Source organism: Hemitrygon akajei, chromosome 6, assembly GCF_048418815.1.
Source record: "Hemitrygon akajei chromosome 6, sHemAka1.3, whole genome shotgun sequence".
Taxonomy (NCBI): Eukaryota; Metazoa; Chordata; class Chondrichthyes; order Myliobatiformes; family Dasyatidae; genus Hemitrygon; species Hemitrygon akajei.
The window spans coordinates 172,670,612-172,688,385 of NC_133129.1; positions in this window are offsets into that span (position 1 = coordinate 172,670,612).

Sequence of the window (17,774 nt, forward strand, 5' to 3'; positions counted from 1 at the left end):
AATCTTGACGACACACAGGAAGTGCTGGAGGAACACAGCAGGTCAGGCAGCATCTGTGGAGGGAAACAAACTGCAATGTTGTGGGCCGAGATTTATCGGGTCTGGATGAAGGGTCTCAGCCAGAAATTACAACAATTTATTTCCCTCCACAGATACTGCCTGATCTGCTGAGTTCCTTCAGCATTCTGTGGAGCGACTGCAGTGATTAAATTGGTGATTGTTCCCCGAATTGAAGACCATTTGGTTCTCCTGCTAATGAGTGACTGGAGCTGATTACTGAGGTAGCCGAGGGGTGAGGCCAAGCGGATCACAGTGCCTCTGCAAACACAGAACTGAGCTTGTTGGTGTATCAAATGTGCGTTTTAAAGCTTTTTTTAACTCATTGGAATTCATATGCTACCCTCATGATTAGGCTGCACATCATTGGTGTCGACTGAACGTGGTAACCTGCCTCAGCAATTACAATCCAGTAGCACTTATATCCACGGTGATGAAACATATCAACTCCTGCCTGCGAGGAGACTTGCATCTGCTCCAATGTGCCTAGTGGCACAACAGGTCCTCAATTGTTTCTATGTCATTGGCTCTTCACTCAACCCTGGAACATCTAGACAGCAAAGGTGCATACATCAGAATGCTATTTATCGACTACAGCTCAGCATTGATTACCATCATCCCCTCAAAACTGATCAATAAGCTTCAAGACCTTGGCCTCAATACCTCCTTGTGCAGTTAGATTCTGGATTTCCTCCTCCAGACCCCAGTCGTTTCCGATTGGCAACAACACCTCCTCCATAATCTCCATCAGCATAGGTGCACCGCAGGGCTGTGTGCTAAGCACCCTGCTCTACACTTATGACTATGAGGCTAAGCACAGCTCTAATGGCATACTTAAGTTTGCTGTCGACACTCTTGTTGGCCGATTCAAGGGTGATTTTGAACCAGCATATAGGAGGGAGATTGAAACAACAACCTCTCATTTAACGTCAGCAAGACCAAAGAGCTAATTATTGACTTCAGGAGGAGGAAACTGGAAGTCTACGTGGGCCAGTACTCATCAGTGGCATCAGAGGTGGAGAGAGTCAGCAACTTTAAATTCTTCAATGCTACTATTTCAGAGAATCTGGGACTAGCAAGTAAGTACAATTACAAAGAAAGCACGATAGCACCTCTACTTTCTCAGAGGTTTGAGAAGATTTAGCGTGACATCTAAAACTTTGACAAACTTTAAAAGATGTGGGTGGAGAGTGTATTGACCGTTGCATCATGATATGATACGGAAACACTAATGTCCTTGAACAGAAAATCCTACAAAATGTAATAAATATGCCCCAGCCCATCACAAGTATAGCTCTCCCCACCATTGAGGACATCTACAAGGAACACCGTCACAGGAAAGCAGCGTCTATCATCAATTATCTCCACCACTTAAACCATGCTCTCTACTTGCTGTTCCCATCAGGGAGAAGGTACAGGAACATTGGGACCCACACCACCAGGTTTAGGAATGGTAATTATCTATCATCATCAGACTCTTGATCCATTGGGGATAACTTCACTCAACTTCATTCACCCTGTCACTGAACTGTTCCTATAACCCATGGACTCACCTTCAGTGACTCTTCATCTCATGCTCTTGATCTTTATTGCTTATTTATTTATTATTATTCTTTCTTTCTTTTTTAATTTGCATGGTTTGTTGTTTCTTGCACATTGGTTATTTGCCCACCCTGTTGGTGTAGGCTTTCATTTATTCATTTACGTTTCTTGAATTTATTAAGTATGACTGCACGAAGATGAGTCTTAGGGTTGGATTTGTTAACATATACTGTATGTAATATGACAATAAATTTATTTTGAACTTTGACCAGCAATGCCTCTGCTTGGTAGGTTGTGGGATCAAGCCCCACTCAATAGTTTCAAAAAATCTAATGCAAAATACAGGAGTGTCACAATTAATTCTAGCCAGATCTAGGATGGAGCTTTCGCTGAAACCTTCTCTCACTCTTGGGGTGGATATAAAACAATCCACGGTATACTGTGAAAGAGAGCAGTGCTTGCTCAGGAAATCTTTGTCAATACTTGTCCCTAAGTGTCTGAAAGGATAGTGGTTGCAGCATTTTCCTTCACCTCTGCATTTGGAAATACTGCATTATATCAACGTTTCTTTCACAAAAAGTGTTGTAACTAAGGTGGTTCCTGTCACAATATAAATGCAAGACTTTCTAGTCTTTTAATGCTTTGAGGCATAAAGGTGTGGTGCATGAAGGTGCCTTTCAGACCGAGTGACATCAGTCCTCCTTCTGCAGATTCTGCTGACATTGCTTTGCCCTAAAATATTCCAGTTCAATTCTGGGAAAATTCAGTGCCGAAGGTCACCTGAACTTATGAAAACTTGTGGTTGTCTCTCTAAAATCGAGTCAAAAGTTTCATGTTCATAAACTAGTGAAGAATACAAATGTATTTTAAATGACTTGGATGAAGAAGTGGAAGGGTAGGTTAGTGCATTGGTGAGACTTGAAATAGATTGGCAATCACTATGTTGAGAATCTTTGACACAGCAGATAGGATTTTCTGGTGGCTACCCATTTTAATTCTACTTCCCATTCCCATGTTGGTTCATGTCTTCCTCTGCTGCCACAATGAAGCCACTCTCAGATTGTAGGAGCAACACATTGTATTCCATCTGGTTTGCCTCCAACCTGATGGTGCGAACATTGATCTCTCTAACTCTGAATGTTGGTAGAAGCTGATGCGTTTGGGAAGCTTAAGAGACCCTTAGATAAACACATGGATATAAGAAAAGTGGAGGGGTATGGGCTATACAGGAGGGAAGGATTAGATTGGTGTTGGAGTAGGTTAAAAGGATGGTGATGCAACCAGTTAGATTGTCAAATTTTCATTTGAGCAATGTTCTGATTCAGTGTTCAGATGTCAGGTAGTCTACCCAAAAATGCCTCCTCTCAGTTGGCATTACTCATCTGAATCTGTCTCCTTAAGGGACTTCTGCAGCAGAACTTTGTCAATTTGGGCAATGTTTTCAAATGATGTTAAAGAGATATGAGGCTACAAGCAGATATTGGCCACTTGAATCACCCTTGCCAGCATTGTCAACACTGTTCACTGTTTACTTGTTAACTTGTGTCATAAATGCACCTTATTGCAGTATTTGCAGTAATATTACCTTATGCGTTGCATATCAGTTACATGTACTGTCAGCTCACCTTGGTCTGTTTCATTTGGTGGTATACATGTGTACGGTTGACTGACAATAAACTTCAACTTGATTTGACAAAGTCCAGGTGAATTTAAGCATTATAACAAGATGGTGGTGTACCCAGTCACAATGGCTATTCCAGCTCCGACTTGAACTTGAATTTTGACTGGCAGTAAGAAAAAAAATGCTTAGTTAATACCTCGGAACAAGTTAGGAGTGAGAAATGAGGATTCAAATATGCACATAAAATTGAGCTAGAAAAATATCTTCAATACACTTTAAGAAAGTTAAAATACAGCACTAATTAAAATTTGTTTATAGCTTGAAATATCCCTTCTACATTCATTAGATTACTATTACTCAGAAAACTATCTTTAGTGTTTTAATAAATAATTAAAAACACACTCATCAGAATTAGGTTCAATATCACCAACACATGTTCTGAAATTTGTTAATTTGTGGCAGCAATACTAATGGAATACTTGATAATTGAGAGAGAAAAAACCTGTAAATTACAATAATAATATACGAGGGGTGATTGATAAGTTCGTGGCCTAAGGTGGAAGGAGATGAGTTATACAGCTCTCGTTACATGCACGAGCAGTTCAACTCTGAGTGATAATGCAGAAAGTTTGAAGTTAATAACTCATCTCCTTCTACCTTAGGCCACAAACTTATCAATCACCCCATGCTGTGGACCACTTCTGGAAGTCCAAGACACCGACTTCTACAAAGAAGGGATCCGTATGCTCCACGACGGCTGGACTAAGTGTGTAAATGTAGGAAAAATAAATGTGCTAGGTTTTCTAAAATTGATTCCGTCTACCTTTGGCCATGAACTTATCAATCACCCCTTGCAAATGAATAAAGTAGTTAAGTAAGTAGTGCAAAAAATAGTAAATAAGAAAGTAGTGAGGTATTAGTGTTCATGGGTTCAATGTCCATTCAGAAATCAGATAGCTGAGGGGAAAAAGCTGTTCCTGAATAGTTGAATGTGTGCCTTTAGGCTTCTGTACCTCCTTCCTGATGGTAGCAATGAGAAGAGGACATGACCTGGGTAGTGGGGGTCCTTAATGAGGAACGCTGTATTTCTGAGGCACCGCTTCTTGAAGATGTCCTGGATACTACGGAAGCTATTACTTCATAAATCAAAGTGCTGCATTCTTAAAATATCTTGTCATGAGAATAGTTTAAAAATACCCCAATTTGCTTGTGACTGACTAATTTCCAGGACTTCGCTGGAAAATGCCGTCAATCACTCAGTTCTGTGTCAGGGAGCACTAAATCAATGTCAATTACAACATATGTCTGGAACTTCTAGTTATTGTCAATTTCGAGGTAAAGTGATGGGAGTATGATGATAGTTCTTCATTGCAGCTACTAAACTAAAGTCTACATCTTTACAAAATTACCCTGCATATAACCGTACATGAAGCCATGAGCACAGTGCTGTGGGAAATCAAAAGTATGAACCAGAAGTAAGGGTGATGAATGCCTTGCATTCGACACATTGTTGGAGCTGATGTGACATACTGTATATGGCATAAAGTATAGGCTGCTTCTGGCTTTTGGGTGCCAAGTTTACCTTGCTTTTAATAACACTGAAAGATCACATAGCAAAAGCTTTTGTTGGTATGCAAATCACACTGTCAAATCTTGCTCTTAACACTTTGAGGGCTGCAGGTCAGGTGAAATTATATGTAAATTCAGCTCATCAAAAGCTCCGCTGTTCATATCTTAACTTATACCAAGTCTTGCTCTTTCAATGCCTGTATTTGCTGACCTGAACTGGTATTTTATTTTATATATCTCATATGAAACATGCACCTGTACACCTGCTCGTTAATGCAAATACCTAATCAGCCTATCATGTGGCAGCAATTCAATGCATAAAGCATGCAGACATAGTCAGGAGGTTGAGTTGCTGTTCAGAGCAAATATCAGAATGGAGAAAAAATGTGACCTAAGTGACTTTGACTGTGGAATGGTTGTTGGTGCCAGACAGAGCGGTTTGAGTATCTCAGAAACTGCTGATCTGGGATTTTCATGCACATCGGTCTCTAGAGTTTACAGAAAATGGCGTGAAAACAAAGCAAGTTCTGAGGGGGAGAACACTTTATTAATGAGAGAGGACAAAGGAAAATGGCCAGAATGGATTCAAGCTGACAGGAAGGTGACAGTAACTCAAACAACTACGCATTACAACAGTAGTGTGCGCACAACGGTAAACGTTGGAGTGGATTGCGCAGCAGCAGAAAACCATGACCATACACTCAGTGGCCACTTTATTAGGTACAGGAGGTAACTAATAAAGTGTCATTTTCATTTCATTTCATTTTTCAAACTTTTTTTATTGATTTTCAAATAAAGAATATACAAATCGAAAGAGGAGTTTGGCAAGTAGATAATATAAAAGACATATAAACAGCAATAATAAAAACAGAAAGTATATAATGTCAAAATCAAATAGGTAAAATATTATGCTGTTATATATACAATGGTAAAAAAAAACTACAACTCCTCATAGCAATCATAAAAAAAAAGATTGGAAATTTATAAAGTGTCCACTGAGTGTATAATGTTTTATATAGGGTCTTTGAATTTAAGAATCACATCTTAAGTTTCCAATTTCTCATCTCAGTTTTCCCCCAGTCGTCCTTTTACACAAGCAGTCTGTTCCCAGTGTCTGTCCATTTGGGTAGTGCTGGGTGGGAAAGAGTCAATTGGAATTCATAAAATGATTATCTGAAGATACTCGTTTATTTATTGAATAAAACAGTTAATCACTAAATTTGGAGTTCTGACTTCTGTCCTTCATGAAATTCCCAGGGTAATGTTATCGCTAGCAGAAATCAAGTAAGTATCTGGCAGAGAGCAGATGGTCATGGAGGTTAAGGTGCCCCCACCTTCCTGCACATACTCTTGTCTTATGTACTACCATCAGAGGGGAGCTACACTCGGTGTTTTGGGAACAGATTCTCCTCCGCCATCAGATTTCTGAACGGTCCGTGAACGCTTCCTCACTTTTTCCTCTCATTTTGCACTACTTATTTATGCTTTATATTTTTTTTATTGTAACTTTTAGTCATTTTTATGTATTGTGTGTAATTGCATTGCTTTTGTACAGTTGCCACAAAACAAATTTCATGATATTTGTTAGTGAAAATGAACCTGATTCTGATTTTAATCAGCTAGTGGGTTCAAAAGTCAAGGGATTTTAAAAACTTAGATTAAAAATAGCCTTTTAAACTATGATATTACTTGATAACTTGGCAGAATTTAGGCATAAGAGATGTATCTCTGCATTAGTGGTTGCTGAATATCTAAATTATTTTTATTTACGTTAAGATAAATCTAGCTCTTTTAAAGACAAGATTGAGAACCATTGCCAAGTAGTTGAGACAGACTTTGTTCTACATGCAGTAAGTGAATTTGTGTTAAAAATCTTGGATACTTGACGAAATGTGAAGAATAAAACTTGATTTGCCCACATATGGTTTATTTATTTTAGTCTTGTGCAGAGATGTGACTAACTCAGATTTTCCAATGTAGAAGAATTATTTGCCAAAGTTAACATTGAAGTAAGATTGGTACGTAAGAGGAGTATAGATGGGCAAAAATTGGCTTGTTGGCTGACTCCATAGACTTCTGAAGCATCAAAGTTCAAAGTGAAATTTATTATCAAAGTACATTTACAGTATTATATACTACGTTGAGATTTAGTTCCTTGCAGGCGTTTATAGGAAAATGACGTAATACAATAGAGTTTATGAAAATTATATATAAAGCCTGACAACCACTCTGCAAAAGAAGACAAATCGTGCAAATAAAAAATACTGAGAACGAATTGAATTGAAATGACTTTTTTTACAGCCTTCACATACATGAGGAGTAAAAATCTTTATATTATGTCTCCGCCTAAATATGCAATGTGCAATTTATAGTAATTTGTAATAAATAGTATGTACAACAGGATAGTCAATACAACATAGAAATTCAATTGTGTCAGCTTGAGTTAATCAGTGTAATGGCCTGGTGGAAAAAGCTGTCCCGGAGCCCGTTGGTCCTGGCTTTTATGCTGTGGTACCATTTCCCAGATCATAGCAGCTGGAACAGTTTGTGGTTGGGGTGACTCGTGTCCCCAGTGATCCTTCGGGCCCTTTTTATGCACCTGTCTCTGTAAATGGCAGTTGTAAAGAGACCTTGAAAGTCAGTCTGTAAATTGTAGAATCAGTTCAGAATTGTGGTGAGTGAACTTATCCACACTGGCTCAGGAACCTGATAGTTGTAGGGTAATGTATACCCACTTTTCAGCAGTCTAGATATAACTTTTTATTGGTTTACCTCAATGATCTTCTCCCTCTTGGATGTCTGACATTTATCTGAATTGAACGTTTGCGAGTGGTTTACGGTTCCTGCATTGAGGCAAAAAACAACATTCAAAACATATTTAAAATAAAGGTCAGAGGTTCCTGAAGTCATACTCCGCAGAAGCAGGTGTATGCTGACCAGGACTCCCACTAAGCTGGTCCCACTTGCCTTTCACCTGCATTTGGCTCATATCCCCAAAATCAAAATTTGAATCAGGTTTATTACCACTGACCTATGTCACGAAATATTTTCCTACCAACCCTGTTTCACCTACCACCTTCTAGCTATCCTCCTTCCGCTCCCCAGCAACTTTTTATTCTGGTGTCTTCCTCCTTCCTTTCTGGTCCTGATGAAGGGTCTCGGCCCAAAATGTTGACATGAGTTCCTCTCATGTTTCAGTAAAATTTGGATAGGAAAGGTTTGCCTATCCAAATATAAAAACATCAGATCCATGAACACTACCTTTCTATTCCTCTTTTGCACTATTCAGTTATTCATTCTTTATTTATTTGATTACTTATTTAACTTATAGAAATCTTTATGTCTGGCACTGTACTGCTGTCACAAAACAACAACTTTCATGATGTAAACATGAGAAACTCTGCAGACACTGGAAATCCAAAGCAACACACACAAAATGCTGGAGGAACTCAGCAGGTCGGGCAGCATCCACGGAAATGAATGTCAATGTTTTGGGCTGAGACGCTTCTTCAGGATTGAGAAGGAAGGGGGAACGTGCCAGAGTAAAAAGATGAGGGGGAGGTGAGGGAGGCTAACTGGAAGGCGTTAGGTGAAGCCAGGTGGGTGAGAAAGGTGAAGGGCTGGAGAAGAAGGAATCTGATAGGAGAGGAGAGTGGATGATAGGAGAAAAGGAAGCAGGAGGGGACCCAGAAGGAAGTAATAGGCAGGTGAGAAGAGGTCAGAGTGTGGACTAGAGGTGGGGCAGCAGAAAAATAGTTTACTGGAAGGAGAAATCGATACTCATGCTATCAGGTTGGAGGTGGGAATATAAGGTGTTGCTCCTCCACCCTGAGGTTCGTCTCATCTTGGCACAAGAGGAGGTCATGAAATGACATGCTGGAACGACAATGGGAATCGGAATTAAAATGTTCGGCCACAGGGAAGTCTGGCTTATGGTGAATTTTGCTTGCATTTTTAAGAGGCCAGATGATTTATCTGGCAAGGCAAGGGACACCAGCAAGAAGTTGGGGTTATCCCAAGTTGCATGGCAGGATGCTATTGTGTTGCATGTCTTTTATTCAGTCAAGGAATGTAAGCTCCACAGGCTGGCCCATCTCTAGTTGCCCTTGAAAAGGGAGTGTAGAGCTGTTTTCCTGAATTCCTTCAGTTCTTGAGGTGTGGATATATATGCAATGCTGTAAGGGAGAGGCTACCAGGATTTTGACCAATTAATGGTGAAGGAATAACGACAGGTCAGGATGTTGTGTGGCTTGGTGGGCCCATGCTTTTGATGCCCTTGTCCTTCTCTCTGGTAGAGATGATAGCTTTGGAAGGAGCTCCCTAGGGAGGTTTGGCGACTTGCTGCATTTCATCCTGTAGAAGGTACAAGTGCTTCTAGGACCAGAAGGGACAGCCTCAGAATACACTGGCATCTCTTTAAAACTGAGATGGGGAGGAATTTCTTTAGCCAGAGGGTGTTGAATCTGTGGAATTCATTGCTACAGGTGTCTGTGGAGGCCAATTCATTGGGTATATTTAAAGCGGAGGTTGATAGAATCTTGATAAGTCAGGGCATCAAAGGTTGAAGGGAGAAGGAAGGAGAATGGGGTGAAGAGGGAAATGGATCAGTCATGATGAAATGGCGGAGTAGACTTGGGTTTGAATGGCCTAGCTCTACTCCTATGTCTTATGGTGTAGTTTTATTACTGTTAACCTTTGCTGCAAGTAATTTGGTTAATGGCTTCTTGCCTTTGGAAACAGTTGCACTTCAAGTCAAAAAAGCAAGGATATAATGGCAAGGCTTTACAAAGCATTGGTCAGACTGCATGGAGTATTTTGGGCCATTTTAGGCCCCTTATTTAAGAAAAGATGTTCTAGCTTTTGAGTGGGTCCAGAGGCAACTCACAAGAATGATCCCAGGAATGAAAGCGTTAACATATAAGAAATGTTTAATGGCTTTGGGTCTGTACTCGCTGGAGTGTAGAAGACTGAAGGGGGATCTCACTGAAACCTCTGAAAGGCCTAGATGTGGAGAGGAAGTTTCCTTTAGTGGGTGAGTCTAGAACCAGAGGGCTCAGCCTCAGAACAGGGGGTTGTCCATTTAGAATAGAGATGTGGAGGAATTTCTTTTGCCAGAGGGTGGTGAATCTTTGAAATTCGTTGCCACAGATGACTGTTTGCCATTTGCCATCATGGTCTATTGTTGTCAAACAGCTGTTGCTTTGCATTGATGCTGGTCTTCCCATAGTTTCTCCTCATTGAGAAGATGGGAGAGGTCAGAGGTTTGGGAATTCCTGCCTGTTGGTTAAGATGCTAAAAAGATCTTCATTCCTTCCTATCAGTGTCACACAAAACATTCCATTTGCAAAAAAGAGTATCTGTCGCCAGTTTCCTGCCCTTAACCAATATCACTAGGAAGGATTAGCAGTTAATTTTACATTGCTGTTTGCTGTGTACAGATTCCTGCCTTGCAACAATGAGTACAATTTAAAAGTATTTCATTGGTGTAGGGAGATTTGAGGTCGTCAAAGGAAGGAGGAATATAAATATACGTCTGTTTATACAAGTTTGCCTATTCGCCAACGTGCTGTAGTCCGCTGTGGGTAAACTGTAGATTTGCTCCGACACTTTACATTCCAGATGTAGCCAGCTTTAAGGCCCAGTAGAAAGGAAGAAAGGTGGGGAAGTAGGAATACTCTGGGAGGGGACTTCTGCAGCCAGGCCATGTCACATGCCATAGAAAAGCACAGCCTAGAAACAGGCCTTTTGGCCCATCTAGTCCATGCCAAACCATTTAAACTGCCTAAACCCATCGACCATAGGCCTCCATACCTCTACCATCCATGTACCTATTGAATTGTCCATTTGCATATTGCTGTCCACAAGCTCCTTCGACAGCTGGGATCCTGGAGATCTCTAAACTTAGGTTCAAGCATGAAAAATAGGCGAAATGAGAATGGTAGTCTCCTTTTAACCATTATGGATAGGAGTGGTTTGGGGGAATAGAGATTCAATGCAGGCAAAGGGGACGGGCTTGGTGTATGACTTTTAATGGTCAGCATACCTCATTTGCCTATGCTCTTCGTACAGCTGGGTGGGGTAAAGGCAGCTCGGAGTCTGGGGTGGGATCAAACGTTGACCTGTCCACTTAAAAAGTTTCAAGTTCACTCCCACGTGTAAAGAACGATGAACTTCAACAAAATTTTACCCGGAGTTAGATAAACTAGGGGGTCACAGTTTAATATCAAAGTACAGCAACTGTAAAAGTGTAGCAGTCCTTTAACTGTGAATTGCAATATCAGATTAGATCTTACACCAGGAATTGTTCTGAGATTAAAGTGAATGCTACTAGACAGGTGTTGCCTGTGGTAGTTTAATATAACTGACCAGATTTCAATCCAAGATTATGCCTCACACTTATAAAACAATATACAGTAAAAGAATAGGTTTATTAGCATAACTGCTTACGAATGCAAGTAGTATTTTTCATTTTTGCACGACTTACTGTAACTTAACTATTTAATATACATACAATATTCATATTGGTTGGCACAGTGTTTTACAGAACCAGCGACATGGGTTCAATTCCGGCCACTGCCAGTAAGGAGTTTGTACATTCTCCCCGTGACCACATGGCTTCCACCCACAATCCAAAGATGTACCGGTTGGTAGGTAAATTGGTCATTGTAAATTGGCCCATGGTTAGGCTAGGGTTGAACTGGAGGATTGCGTGCTGATGGCCTGTAATTCAGCTTTTTCCTATAACTATCATGTGTTGCATTGTACTGTTGCTGCAAAGTTAACAAATTTCACAAAATATGCCGATGGTATTAAACCTGATTCTGAATATGTTCTATATTTTCTCCTCTGACCCTACATCACATAACTGTATCAGCATTTCCTCTTGCTTTTGCCTTCCTGCGTGATTTGACTTCGATGCATCTATGCATCTGAAACAGGAGAATCCGTGACATTACATGCACGGACCCTGTGACCCCTGTATCCTCATTGGCAATCTGATTCTCTTTACTATTAAAGCTCTTCCTAACTCTTTTAAAGGGAGTTGGAGAAGCAGATGGTTGAACTGGGGCAAAGAACACACTGCTGGAGGAACTTGATGGGTGAGGCAGCGTCTGCAGAAGGAAATGGATGAACTGTTGATGTTTTGGATTCAGATGCTTCAACCTGACTGAGGGTCTCCTTCCATTTCCATTTACAGATCCTGCCTGACCTGCCGAATTCCTCCAGCAAAGTGCATTTTTGTTGTTAAAAGGAATTATCAATATGTATTAAATTAGTAGCCCTCAATGCTATTGGTGAGATATTTCTTCCAATCTCTGGCCTCCTTGTGGAGCTTGTTCGTAGCAGCAAGGAACTGAAAACTTCCTGGTCATTATTTAGCAGAAGACCAGATGTTCATGGCATAGGCTGTAGGTGAGGAGCACGTCTGCAAGTCTTGAAGGGATTTGGGTCTATTATATCTGTGAAGAGGCCTTTAGCCTAAAGGCGTCTTATTTTGTGCATAGCCATTCCAATTGGAGACCCAAATTACTCACTTTGACAGATTTGGCTTGATAAAGATTACTGGTTCTTGTTTATTAAAATTTCATCTGGTAAAATTAGAGACAGTAACAGGAGCATTTCAGGCTGCAGCCTTAAATTCATATGGTTTCACTTTTAATAAAGGTGGGTTTGGCTTCCCACGATTCCCAGTTCTCTGTGGGACTTCCTGTATTAGCTCCAGTCCACGGCCTTTTCAAATCAGAATTTACAGCACAGATACTGCAATCTTCAACTTATTCTGAAGATTTTGCATTTTCAAAGGCCTTTTTTTCAGTACGTTTATTAACTACACATGTGCCACTGAGCTGTAAATCATCATTCATTAACCAGGATTCCGGGAGATACAAACTTGGTTGAGTTTCACAATATTGTGTTTGTCAGCTTTGCATCTGAAAATAATTATAAATATGAAGCGGCATGTCATGGCAGTCACCGAACTGTAAAATACCATCTCTAAATGTCGTAAGCACCAAAGAGGTCCAGTCACGTTGCCATGCTGGACAATCAGGAGTGGTTGAAGATTCCAGATAAAGAGAACCAGTATCTGTTTGAAATCACAAGCTCAGATGTGAAAGACAGCACATGCCAGTCACTCTCAAAATTCCAAGCACTTGTTTGTCTGTGTTCAGTCATATGGAACCATACATTTCTGTGCAAAAGTCTTATGTGTGTGTGTGTGTGTGTGTATATATATATCTATACATACACACACATATATACACATGGAGTGGAGAGTGAATTTGTGAATCTGCTGGGAGCAAAAGATGTTGGGAATGGTGAGGGTGGAGCGTTATGGACAGGTGGCAGAGAAGGAGTGCCAGAGCTGTGGCCTGGTGCGGGAGCAGGCACGCCCAGCCCTGAGACACCAGGCAAGGTAATCTGATTCCAAACAATTGGCTTATAGATCATTACTGGGGCTTCTTGCTCCCTTGCCCTTTTCCCTACCCATGATTCCCCTCTCCTTGCCCCCTTCCCGCTCTCAGTCCACAATAGAGACTCATGTCAGAATCAGGTTATCATCACTCATATGTGTCATGAAATTTGTTCTTTTGTTTTGAGGCAGCAGTACAGTGCAATACATAAAATTACTACAGTACTGTGGAAATGCTGTTTTTTTAGCACTGTTGGACAAAGTGCTATTTTTAATACTGTGCAAAGTATTAAACACTCATATATATCTATTTCTATCTACACACACACGCGCGCGTGCGCGCACGCCTAAGACTTCTGCAAAGTACTGTTTTTGTCAACATGGAGCAGAGAGTGAGTTTGTGAAAATGGCAGGAGCAAAGGATGTTGGGAATGGTGAGGGTGGGGTGCCATGGGAGCAGTGTGGGACAGATGGCAGAACAGGATTGCCAGGGCAGGTGGTGGCACATCTGTAGACATACCCAGCCCTGAGACATCAGGCAAGTTCATCTGCTATCAAACAATTGGTTTATTGATCATCACAGAATAACTCTCTGGCGCATGCTGCTACCTCCCCTCTCCCTTCCCCTTTTTCCAACCATGATTCCCCTCTCCCTGCCGCCTTCCCACTCTCAGTCCACAAGAGAGGCCCTGATCAGATCAGGTTTATCATCACTCACATATGTCATGAAATTTGTTCTGTTTTTTTTGCAGCATTCAGTGCAATACATAAAATTACTAAGTTCTGCACAAAAGTCTTAAGCTCCTGAGCTATATTCAGCCTAAGTAGGGTTCAGATTCAGATTCAGATTTACAGTATTTATTTCATATACACTCAGTGGCCACTTTATGAGGTACTTCCTCTACATAAAAAAGTAGCGCAGAATGTACATTCTTGGTCAGCTGCTGCTGTATGTAGCCCATCCACTTCAATGTTTGATTTCTTAAGCATTCAGAGATGCTATTTGAGTTACTTTTGCCTTCCTGTCAGCTTGAACCAGTCTGGCCACTCTCCGCTGACCTCTCTCATTAGCAAGGTATTCTCACCCACTGCCGTTGACTGGATGATTTCTGTTTTTCAAAATAGCTTATGTTACATTTCATCCCCATTCTGATGTTTGGCCTGAACAACAAATGAACCTCCTGACCATGTCTGCATGCTTTTAACCATTGAGTTGCTGCCGCATGATTGGCTGATTAGATATTTGTATTATGAGCCGGTTTACCTCTGGAAGTGGCCATTGAATGTACATCGAAAGTACTGTGAAATGCATTGTTTGTGTTAATGACCAAACAAAGAACCTACCAATGTGCTGGGGGCAGCCAACATAACATGCCCGTAGCACTCGTTGAACAAGATAGAACTCAACAAGCAACAAAACAGCAACAACAATTCAAGCCCTATTCTTCCCCCACACCCATGCACATACACAGTCTTCTAACCCCAGGGCAGGCCGCCTTCAACCTCCAGTGGACTTGTGGGTTCTCAGATATTGGGGGTTTGACTATTTCGCTGACATTTCTTTATTGTCCTTGGATCAAAATCTAGGAATGCATTATCTGGCAGCGCTCTGGGAATACCTTCCCGGACAGCTGGCTGTTAGTCAAAGATGAAGACACATCAGTGCTTCCTCAAGTGCAACAAAGGATGTTCCTTGATAAATACTGGACTTCGCAAAGACAAAATAAGGACCGATTATACTTTGCCTGTCCTTGATTTTGATGCTTTTGGTACAATGGATATAATAAAATGATTAATTTTTGAAACATTTTGTTTTTCATATTAGCTGTGATAAGTTCCCAAGAGGATCTTATTTATATCAATGAAAGGAAGTGAGACTGTAGTTTAATGTTATGTGGATGGAATATGCACACTTTGTGGAACTAAAATGTTGATCTGGATTATGTGTTCAGTCTCTAGATTGAGACTATTATTGGCAATGTTCTGACTCAACACTGGTGTGTTATTCCCCGTTGATTCAGAAGATCTCCAATTAAAAATGCAGAGGTCGGTTTAAACAGAACTCAACCAACTAAAATGTTATCATCCACACTAGCAAGGACTGAAGCAATGTTGTCATTTCTACTTGCTTGCATGACTTGTTCTTTTTTTCTCTCTGCGCATTAGGGTGTTCGGTGGTCTCTTTTTATGAGTTCTTTCTGGATTCTTTGTTTTGTGCCTGCCTGTTAGGAGACAAATCTCAAGGTTGTATAATGTATAGACTGATAATAAATGTACTTTGAGCTTTGTAATCTTTCTTTTTCATTTGACAGATTCTGGTCATTGTTTGGAAGGGCACCTTTCTATTTCTGGGATGACATTTCTCCTTTTCAATTGGTAGAGGAATCCTGCCCACCTAGAGGATGGATTAGAGGAACAATATTGTGGGCCGAAGGGCCTGTACTGTGCTGTAATGTTCTATGCTCTAAGCTCATCGGCCATTATATTAAGTACACCTGTACTCCTGCAAATATCTGATCACCCAATCTTGAGGCAACAACTCAGTGCATAGGAGCATGCAGACATGGTCAAGAGGTTCAGTTGTTGTTCAGACCAAATATCAGGATAGGGATCAAACGTGATCTAAGTGACCCTGGAATGATTGTTGGTGTCAGATGTGGTGGTTTGAATATCGCAGAAACTGCTGATCTTCTGGGGTTTTCATGCAAAATAATCTCTGGAGTTTACATGTGAAAAGACATAAAATGTGCAGTGAGTGGTAGTTCTGAGAGCAAAAATGCCTTGTTTATGAGAGGCCAAAGGAGAATGGCCAGACGGGTTTAAGCTGACAGGAAAGTGACAGTAAATCAAATAACCAATAGTGGTATACAGAAGAGCATCTCTGAACACACAATTCATTGAACTTTGAAATGGATGGGCCACAGTAGCAGAAGGCTACGAACATGCACTGAGTGTATTTTCTATGGATGTAGGGATAGCTTAAGGAGGGAGTGCCTTCTGCTTCGAGTCAGCAGGTTCATTCCTGTAGGAGCAGTAACAGGAACAGTGTGTTTCATGTTCAGTGAGGTAAAGGCTGATCATGACTTACTTCCATTGCATGGCAGCTTAGTGGTTAGCGCTACGCCTTATGACGCGTCAGCTGGAAGACTGGGGTTTGATTCCCATCGCTGCCTGTGAGGAGTTAGTACGTTCTCCCTGTGACTGTGTGGGTTCTGTCCGGCTGCTCTGGTTTCCCGTCACTTTCCAAATATGTAAGTACATTTAGGGTTAGTAAGTTGTGGGCATGATATGTTGGCACAGGAAACATGGCAGCACTTGCAGGCTGCTCAGTACAATCCTCGCGGATTTGTTTTGACGCAAATGATGCATTTTTCTGTATTGTTTAATAGACATACGGCTATTAAAGCTAGTCTTTCCATATACTGTCTTTTTTGAACATGTAAAAAAAAATCCTAGATTCGAACCTTAATATTAACCTTCAACTCAGCACTCATTGCCAAGTGGGGAAGGGAGTTCTAAGCTCCTTCCAAGAAGTTTAGAATATGTGTCATAGTATTCCTTAACTTCACTCCTGAATGATCTGTTCCCTGGTAGTAAGATTTAGAAGGGATATGAGGGGGAAAATCTCACACAGAGGGTGGCTGCAGTCCAGAACGCAATGCCTGAGCAGCTGATGGAACCAGGTACTCCCAGAATGTTTAACAAGTACCTGACTGGACCCTTGAATCACCGAGGAATAGAGGGATGTCAATGGGGGTATTGTAAATGAGTACTTGATGGTCAGTATGGGGCATTGGGCCTGTTTCAGTGATGAATGATCCTATGACTCCAGATATTAGTCTGAACTCCCAGCCCTGGATATTCTGCAAATAACAACAGTCGCTTGTCTTCCCTCAACAGCATGAAATCTCAATTCAAGAGCTCCTTATTCTTTATTCTGCTGCTGTTTCCCCTTGTACTTCCTCAGTGCAAAATTTTACAGGGTCTTGCATATGGTAAGACCTGTAAAACAAAGTTTTTCACTGTTCCTTGATACTTTGAGAATAAAAAAAAATACAATTTATTGTCAGGGGAGCAGCACACATTCTCCTGTTTGCATCAAAGGTGTTGATGTTGTGAGGGTTGAGATCTTCAAGCTCCCAGGAGTGAATCAGAATCAGGTTTAATATCACTGATATATGTCATGAAATGTGTTGCCTTTGTGCAGTGCAATATATTAAATTACAATGGAAATATATTGTAGTACAAAAAGAAATCAAAAATAGATAGTGAGAAAAGAGATCAAAAATAGTACGCTAGTGTTTAGGGATTGTTTCATTGTCCATTCAGAAGACTGATGGCAGAGGGAAAGAAGGTTTTGCTAAAACGCTGACTGTGTGTACATCACTGAACATCACTAATAGCCGGTCTTGGTCCAGTCACTTTGATGCCATGGCCAAGAATGGTCATCAACGCTTCCTCAGGAGGATAAAGATATTTGGCATATCCCTGCTGACCCTTACCAGTTTTTATCAATGCATCTTATCTGATCTGCCCATGATTGCAAGAAACTGTAGAGAGTTACGGACATAC